General features: G+C 40.7%; 1 long non-coding RNA gene across 1 annotated transcript; it reads right to left on the bottom strand.

Annotated features, from left to right (window-relative positions):
- Positions 1-7516: 7516 nt before the first annotated feature.
- Positions 7517-8620, bottom strand: LOC104868625. Its single transcript, XR_782054.3, has 3 exons — positions 8492-8620; positions 8255-8382; positions 7517-7810 (listed from the first exon to the last, which is right to left on the bottom strand). It is a non-coding gene; the product is annotated as an uncharacterized LOC104868625 (long non-coding RNA).

Consider the following 8620-nt stretch of genomic DNA (forward strand, 5'->3'; position numbering starts at 1 on the left):
CATAGAGAAAGACCATAAAGTGAAGGTTATCAGGGCTGAGAGGAGGAAGGAATTGCTTAATGGACAGAATGTGTTTGAAGCGATTAAACAGCTTTGAAAATAACGGTGATAGTTGTGTGACATTATGTGTAATTAACAATAATTAATTTTGCATTTGTAAATTATTTAAATGGGAAATTTTTTGTTATATATTTTTATACAATAAAACGAGAGAGGTAAGGGAGGAACTCTTGGAATAAAACAGGAATGCCAGAAAAAGACTGAATATATACAATAATGTTAAAAAACAAAATTCTGTTTAATGTGGCTTTCTTTGTAAAAAGTATTTCAAAGGAATTTTAATGAAAAGTATACCTTATTCTATTGGCAACATTCTCATATTCATTTGATAATGAACTTGGCAGTGAAAATCTCCAAGAAAAAAAGTTATTATATAAAATATCCAAGGTTTACTCCTCAGGCTGAGGGTGTGCTCAGTGCCAGAACACTTGCCTAGCATGTGCGAGGCCCTGGGTTCAGTCCCCAGCATCAAGCAAACTCGAAGCCTGAACTTCACTTGCTAACAAAAATAGTTTTCTGCCTAAAGTTGCTCATGAGGGCAAAGTTCTTCACTTTCTGGGTCATTTCCTTCTCTGTAAAATGAAAGAGGTGGACTCAGTTCTCTTTCTTGAGTCCGTCTGTGTGTGTGTGTGTGTGTGTGTGTGTGTGTGTGTCCTGGTTACACAAGAACTCATGGTTTGTAGCCAAACATGACTTTAGCATACAGAACTTTAAATGGGGACAAAAAGAAACAAAAGGCCAATCAAAGCTGGGCATGGTGGCTCATGTCTGTAATCTCAATGCTCTGGGAGTCTGAGACAGGAGGACAAGTTCAAGCTCAGCCTAGGTACTTTAGTGAGTTAGTGAGACCCTGTTCTTCAAATAAAGAATAGAAAAGGACTAGGAGGGCTGGGGACTTAGCTCAGTGGGATTGCACCTGCCTGGCAAGCACAAGGTCCTGAGTTCAATTCCTCCACACACAAAAAGAGAACTGAGGTTATGGCCCAGAGCCAAATGCCCTGAGTTCAACCCCAGTACATGTGTGTGTGTGTGTGTGTGTGTGTGTGTGTGTGTGTGTGTGTATATATATATATATCCCCAGCACCTAGAACTGTATCTGGCACATAGTATGTGTCCATATTATAATATTTGTTATATTATCGAGTGACCAATTCTATACTAGGTGTTAAGGATGAGAGCAACAAAAGAGACTAAATTAAGATGGCTTCTTCCCAGTTCTGGTCACATCTCCTTTCCTCGCATGTATGTGAATTTACTCTGTATTAGAATTTGGGGGGTGTACCAGGGGTCAAACTCAGGACCTTGTGCTTGCCAGGCAGGTATGGCACCACTGAGCTACATCTCTGGCCCTGTGTTAGAATTCTTTTTTCTGTACTGGGAATTGAATTCAGACAGGTACAGAGCCACTGAGCTAAACCCCCAGTCCTTGTGTTAGAATTCTTTGGAGCTTTGTCTTCCATGTCAAGCATTCTGGTCCTCTTTGTCACTCACCACCCCCGTCATCTCCTCTAACTCACTATCTACTCTGACAAGGCGATTCTTACTCTCTGCTGCCAGTGTCCATCCCTTCCTAGGACTGTTCCATCCACCCTTGTTGAATCAAAGGGCCCCTCGGGCAAGGAGGGAAGGACAGTGAGAAGCCCCTGTAATGTGTGCTCTAAAGATATTTACACTAGGGCTGGGGATTTAGCTCAGTGGTGCCTCCACCTGCCTTGCAAGAGCAAGGTCCTGAGTTCAACCCCAAAAACAACAATAAAAAGATATTCACACTCACTTTGAGGCAAGGAAAATACAGAGAATTATGCATGACCAAAGAGCTGGAAACCTCCCCCACACCACTCAAGCTCTGCTTAAACAAAGGGGTCAGACGGAGCATCTCCAGGTTTAGGTCTCTGTGCCTGCAATGGTACTGTACCATCCCTGAAGACAATCACCTGTGTGGCACAGCAGAGGAGGAAATTGTAGTGTTCTGTTAACGCGTGAAAACCGTTTTTGTAGCATGGCCTTTATGCCTACATTTTAGGCTTCGTGGAATTAGCTAGCGCTTGACCATGATTATAATCATCAAAATACACACAGTCGGAGGACCCTTTGAATTCATAGGATTGTGCAAAGTGCTGGGCTTTAAAGAGGAATTATAAATTACATTAGTTTTTGAGAAGCTTTAGTCTATTGGTAAAATGAGAAATACACAAAAAAGGCAAAGACTATTCATATAGGTTTTATTCTAACGATAATGTATCAGTTCAAAATACTACTTTTTGAAGCCAGGGAAGGTGGCAAATGCCTGGAATCCCAGCTACTCAGGGGGCTGAGGCAGAAGGAGCACAAGTTCAAGGTCAGCCTGGGCAATTTAGTGAGACCTTGTCTCCAAATAAAAAAACAAAAAGTGCTTCAGATTTTTTAAAGAAGTGATCAGTAGTAGAGTACTTATGGAGTCAATATTCAGTATCATACACACAAAACTACCATATGGAAATCCTATTCTTTTTCAAATTGTTTTGGAGGAAGGCAAATTAGAAACAACTATATAAAAACTTGTGTTTTGGGGTTTTTTTTAGTTTTTGTTTTGTTTTGTTTTTCAGTTTTGTGGATCAAACTGTAGCATGCACAAGGCCCTAGATTCAACTCCTAGCACTGGGGAGGAGAGGTGGTGAGAGAGAGGGAAGAGGGAGAGGTTTTCAGGAAAAAATAAGCTTTTTGACACATTTTTCTACCTTGTGACACATTTTTCTACTAGCAAATACAGGATGGCTGATGTATTCTGGTGAGGTCCTATGTAACATAAAAGACTTATAGGCTTAAACTTTGGCATGTTCTCACATTAAAAACCACGTACACAATAGACAGTCTGACAGCTGAGCTATCAGCAGAGCTGCTGCTTCCGGGAAGAAACAAAATGGTTCACAGCAGAGCCTGAGAAGCAGATCAGCAGACAGGAGGTTGTGGGAGGGAACAGGCATCAATTCCATGGAAAGGAGAAGGAAGCAGGATTGGGCAGGAGGAGAACCTGAACTGCCATGCATCTCAAGGGAGGCCCAGGGATCCTACAGGGAATTCTAAAGCTGGACGGCGTATTAGTATGGCACTTTAAAATATTTTTTTTTATTTTTATTAGTACATGTTTGCAATATATAATGACTGCATTCATTATGAGTTGGTACATGTACATAACACTTCTTAATTCTTTTTAATCCTCTTCCCCCCCTCCATCTCTTAATTCCCTTCCCATTTGCAAAAACTCTTATCTCCTTGTTTGTGATCATCTACCTTTTATTTTGCTCTTTCATTCATTTAAACTTTGGCAGCCAGGTGTGGTGGCACACGCCTGTAATCCCAGCACTCAGGTGGCTGAGGCAGGAGGATCGCTGTGAGTTCGAGACCAGCCTGGGCTACATAGTGAGTTCCAGGTCAGTCGCAACTACACAGTGAGACCCTGTCTCAAAAAAAAATTTTTTTTGAAACTTTGGCTTTCTTATATAGACCAGCCTGGGCTACATAGTGAGTTCCAGGTCAGTCGCAACTACACAGTGAGACCCTGTCTCCAAAAAAATTTTTTTTTTGAAACTTTGGCTTTCTTATGTAAGAGAAATCATGCCTAGTCAGGTGCAGTGGTGCACCCCAGTAATCCCTGCAGTCAGGAGGCTTAGGAAGGAAGGTCATCATGAGTTTGAGGCCAGCCTGGGTTACAGAGCAAGCTCCTGTCTAGAAAGAAGAAAGGAGAGAAACCATGCCTAGGTCATCATGAGTTTGAGGCCAGCCTGGGTTACAGAGCAAGCTCCTGTCTAGAAAGAAGAAAGAAGGAGAGAAACCATGCTGTATTTAAGCTCGTGTGCCTGATTTATTTTAATTAACAGTATGGTCTCAAAAGCATCCATTTTTCTACAAATATCTCAGTGTGGTTCTGAGTGTGACAAGGGGCCTAGACCTCTCCTCTTTCTTGATTGGCCACTGGATGTCTCGGGAAAAAGGGGAGGGAGGGACCTTGGGAAAAATGACTGCCTTTAATCAGGTAACTCCCAATGGAACTGGCAGCCAAGGGCTTCCCAGTGGCTGGGAAGACTAGTTCCTCATTTCTGAAGGAGGATCCAGGCCATCATCATAGCTTCTACCAGCTACACTAAAGTGCTTAGGCAGAAGCCAAGTGGGTGGCACACACCTGTAACACCAGCACTCTGGGAGGCTGAGGCAGGTGAATTGAAGGTCCAAACCCAGCCTGGGCAATTCAACAACTTAATGAGAATCTGTTTCAAAATAAAATTTTTAAAAAGGGCTGAGGATGTAACTCAGTGGAAAGGCTCTGGCTCAATCCTTAGATTTTTGTTTTGGATTTTTTTTGTGTGTGTGTACCAGGGATTGAACTCAGGCTCCTGGCCCCCTTAGTTTTTTCTGCCTAAGCATTTTGTTTTGTTTTGTTTTGAAGTAAAGCTTAGGCAGAAACTAGAACCACCAGGAAGCTGCTATGCACTGAACACATCCATATAGAGCATCATTGAATCTTCTAACCACATGGTAGGGATTAGAGGAGCCATTTCTGACTCCAATTCTTTCCTCCATTCACATTTGCACAGTGACTATCGAAAACTGGACAATTCAAGCATTTACTGATTCTTATTGCGTCCTTGCGCTTGAGAGGCAGGTGACAGAATCACTGAGCTAAATCCCTGGCCTACCGATTCAAATCTTAAAATAAACATTTCTGAACATCTACTGTACTATGTGCCAGACACTGGAGACACGCAGAAAATGTCAAGAATGAATGTATATATCAGTTATCAGGCCTGGAGTCCCTCCTTAAAACCTATCCCTCACCTGCCATATACAATCTATCACTAAATCCCACTGTTTCTAGATCCAGAATAAATCTTGCATCTCCTCACTTCCAACTATCATCCTCCTCATCTTACACATCTTTGCCTTCTGTTCTGCCTGAGCTTCTTCAGCAACCTCCTAGTGGTCACTGATGTAGTCTATGGAGTGATCTTTCCTAGATGCACAACTGTCATGTTTCTGCCCTACTTAAAGTCTTCCAATGGCTGCCCTTGACTTTTAGGGTAAGATCCAAATCCTTTAGATGTTTTACATACATCCATTTCATAACTATTTATTAAGCACCTACTTCATCCAAGCACCGTTGTAAACACTAGGGACACAGCAATAAAAACCAATAGGGCTGAGAATGTAGCTCAATGGTAGAGCACTTGTGTAGCATGTGTAAGACCTTGGGTTCAATCTCCAGCACTGAAAAAAAAAAACACCCCATGTTTCTGAAGAGTATACTTTAATGAAACAAATAAATCAAATGGGGGAGAGAGAAATACAAAGAGAATTTACATGGATAATTGGTTCCAGGATTCATTGCAATACCAATATCAGCAGATGCTCAAAGGTTTATATATGAAAAATAGTGAAAATGATGTAGTTTTTTGCACATAATCTAGGGACATCCCAAATAGTCCCTGAAAGGCAAAGTCATGTTTATTTGAAAACCACTGATCAAAAGTAATAGAAGGGATGACAGAATGCTATTAGAGAATAAATGAGAACACTACTCACATACAAAATGAAGAGACCAAGCTGAATAAGCACAACATTTAAAATGAAAATCCACCCACAACTTACTATGGCACTTGCATTCCCATTTAAATGCTCTGCTTATTCCAAAGAAATTATCCTTGGAACATCTCTCTGTTATTTCATTTAACACTTATTATAGAAAATTAGAGCTACATAGGTCAGGCACAGTCTTCAAGCAAGCCAGACAGCTGATCTATTGGATTTTTGAGAAAGCATGAAACTCAGTGACTGACAAACCATCAGAGCTCGAGGCATGCAAGTGATAACTTGAGCGAGACTATTTTTTTTTTAGAGTACGGTTGATTGGCACTTGAAGATGTTTACTGAAGTGATTCTCTTTGTAATTGGCTGAATAAAAGGGTTGTCATTGATTGGGCTTACAAAAGTGTGTTCACTGGGTTGAATTACCGCTAATCAACTGAATTTTAACTTGGCTGATTGCTCATTGTCACTAAGGCTAACAGAAAAACCAATCACTTCTCAGAAATATGGGAATTTAAAAAATACCCAGTAATCTATATGCTAGTGGGTAAATTGTGGTAGTGGAAGTTCTCTTTCTATTGCTTTTCTTTTTTTAAGCCAAAAAGGAGGCAAAGTCGTTAGCAGAAAGGGAGGGTAGCCTACGTGGAGGTGTTCAAGGTATTGATGGAGAGAGGTACAAAATAGTCATCTATGAGAGTAGGAGAGAGCTAGGTCTGGTAACATATACCCACAGGAGGCTGAAGCAGAAGGACTGCCACAAACCTGAGGACAAACTGGGCTATGTAGTGAGGCCCTGTCTCAAAAAAAAACCAAAACCAAACAAAACAAAAAAATGGAAGAGGAAGTGGACTAGAGAAATGAAGTTTCACTACGGGCAGAATTAAAGTCCCACTTGAAGTCAAGAATATACAGACAAAGGCTGGGGATTTAGCTCAGTGTTGCCACCACCTGCGTTGCAAGTGCAAGGACCCGAGTTCTATCCCCAGTACAAAAAAAAAAACAAAACAAAAAAACCCAAAAAACAAAAAAACATACATACAGACAAGTCAATGTGTGTTTTTCTTTAGCCATATTTTGTTATAGGTACAGAGGCAGAATTGTGGAGAGTTGAATTCTACTGTATTGAGATTTTGCAAAGTGACCAATACAAATTAAGAGGTTTGAGGAAAGTGACAGAATATTCAGAGAATGTATTATTTTTAGCTTATTGGTTTTACTTTTTATTATATGTTGTCAAGCATATTCAATAGTAGAAAGACTAATATAATGTACTCCATAACTCTACCACTCAAATCCAACAGTTAAAAACATTTTGCAATCCTCTGTCATCTAATCCTCCTCATGTTTTCTCTTTTAGGAGAATTTCAAAACAGATCTCAAACATCACATCAGTTCACCCACAAATGTCTCAAGATATATCTTAATAAAGACTTTTTAAAACCATAACCACAAGCCAGGTGTGCTGGCACATGCCTATAATCCCAGCACTTGGAAGGCTGAGGCAGGAGGGTCACAAAAACCAGCCTGTCTATGTGGCAAATTCAAGGCTGGCATGGACTACCTAGTGAAACCTAACTCAAAAACAAAAACAAAGCTGGGGGTGGTGGCACATGCCTATAATCCTAGCACTGGGGAGACTGAAGCAGGAGGATTGCCCCTAATTCAAGGCCAGCCTGGGCTACATAGTGAGTACAAGGCCAGCCTCAACTACACAGCAAAACCCTGTCTCAAAAAACAAACAGGGCCAGGGATTTAGCTCAGCGGTTCAGTGGCCAGCCTTGCAAGCGCAAGGACCCGAGTTCAATCCCTGGTACCAAAACAAACAAAATGCCATTATCATATGTAAGAAAATTAACAGTAATTCTTTGATATTCGATTCATTAACTTTCAGCCCATGTTCAAATATTGCCAAGGAATGGTGATAAAGATTAGCAATGAATGTAAGCTGGTTAAAGAGAGAACAAGAGCACTGGTAGAATTAGAAACAGCAGAAACATGCTTGGATCAATAAGCTGCAAGTCCTGGTAGTTGGGAACACTGTTGGAGTCAGGAGCGCATAGAAGAGAGCTAAAGGAGTCAGGCAAATTCCACTTCCCACTGTTCATACCCAGATGAGGCTTTGAGTCTGTGCAGATTTCTTCCCTTCAATCTCATCCCTCTCAGTTCCAGCACGTGATTCTCTCAGGGGAATCTGAAACCAAATTAGGTTCTTCTATTACATCCTTCGTGGATCTTCTTTGAATTACTTATAATTTTAAAACTACAGGAGGACTCTGGGGATATAGCTTAGTGGTAGAGCTAGTGGGAGGTCCTGGGTTTGATCCCCAGCATCACAAACAAAGCAAAACTATAGGAAAATATACTTGTTTGATGTTGAACTCTACCAAGAACCACTTACATCTCTTTTGTTCGCTATTGTCACTGCCAATGTCTAATACAAGAATAGTAGGATATTCAATAGTTGCTAGACAAAGGAGAGAGTTCTCACTAGTGTCCAGTACCTCATACTTCTACATCTACCTGGAACCCAATTCCTTTTCTTCTTCTTTTTTTTTTCCCCCCTCTTCTCTTAAATTTTTTTATTGGTATATTTTAGGTATACAATACATTTACATTCATCACTGGGAACTTTTACCTTTACACGATGTATCTTGGTTCTTATTTTTTCCCCATTTGGAACCCAACTTCTAAAGATTCTATATTATTGTTCTCATGTGAAGGTCGCTATTTCCTAACTTGTAAAAAGACGTAACCTAGGAAAGCCTAGTAAGAAAGAGTTAATTACTAAAAGACATTAGGATTCTCACTCCTTCTGAATTTTGAGTCATTCCTCTAAACCTAAATAAGTTAGGTCATAAAGGAAATGATTAACCTAGGTTTAGCTCTTAAACCTTCATTTTAAATGTCTCCCAACCAGGAAGTGATGGACCCAGGGGTGAAGTTCTTGCTGCTTGAGGTAGCCCGGACAGGCGGATGTTAACCGCCCAGAACGGAAGTTCGT

This window comes from Fukomys damarensis, unplaced genomic scaffold, assembly GCF_012274545.1.
Source record: "Fukomys damarensis isolate Sample0158 unplaced genomic scaffold, DMR_v1.0_HiC HiC_scaffold_4, whole genome shotgun sequence".
Classification (NCBI taxonomy): domain Eukaryota; kingdom Metazoa; phylum Chordata; class Mammalia; order Rodentia; family Bathyergidae; genus Fukomys; species Fukomys damarensis.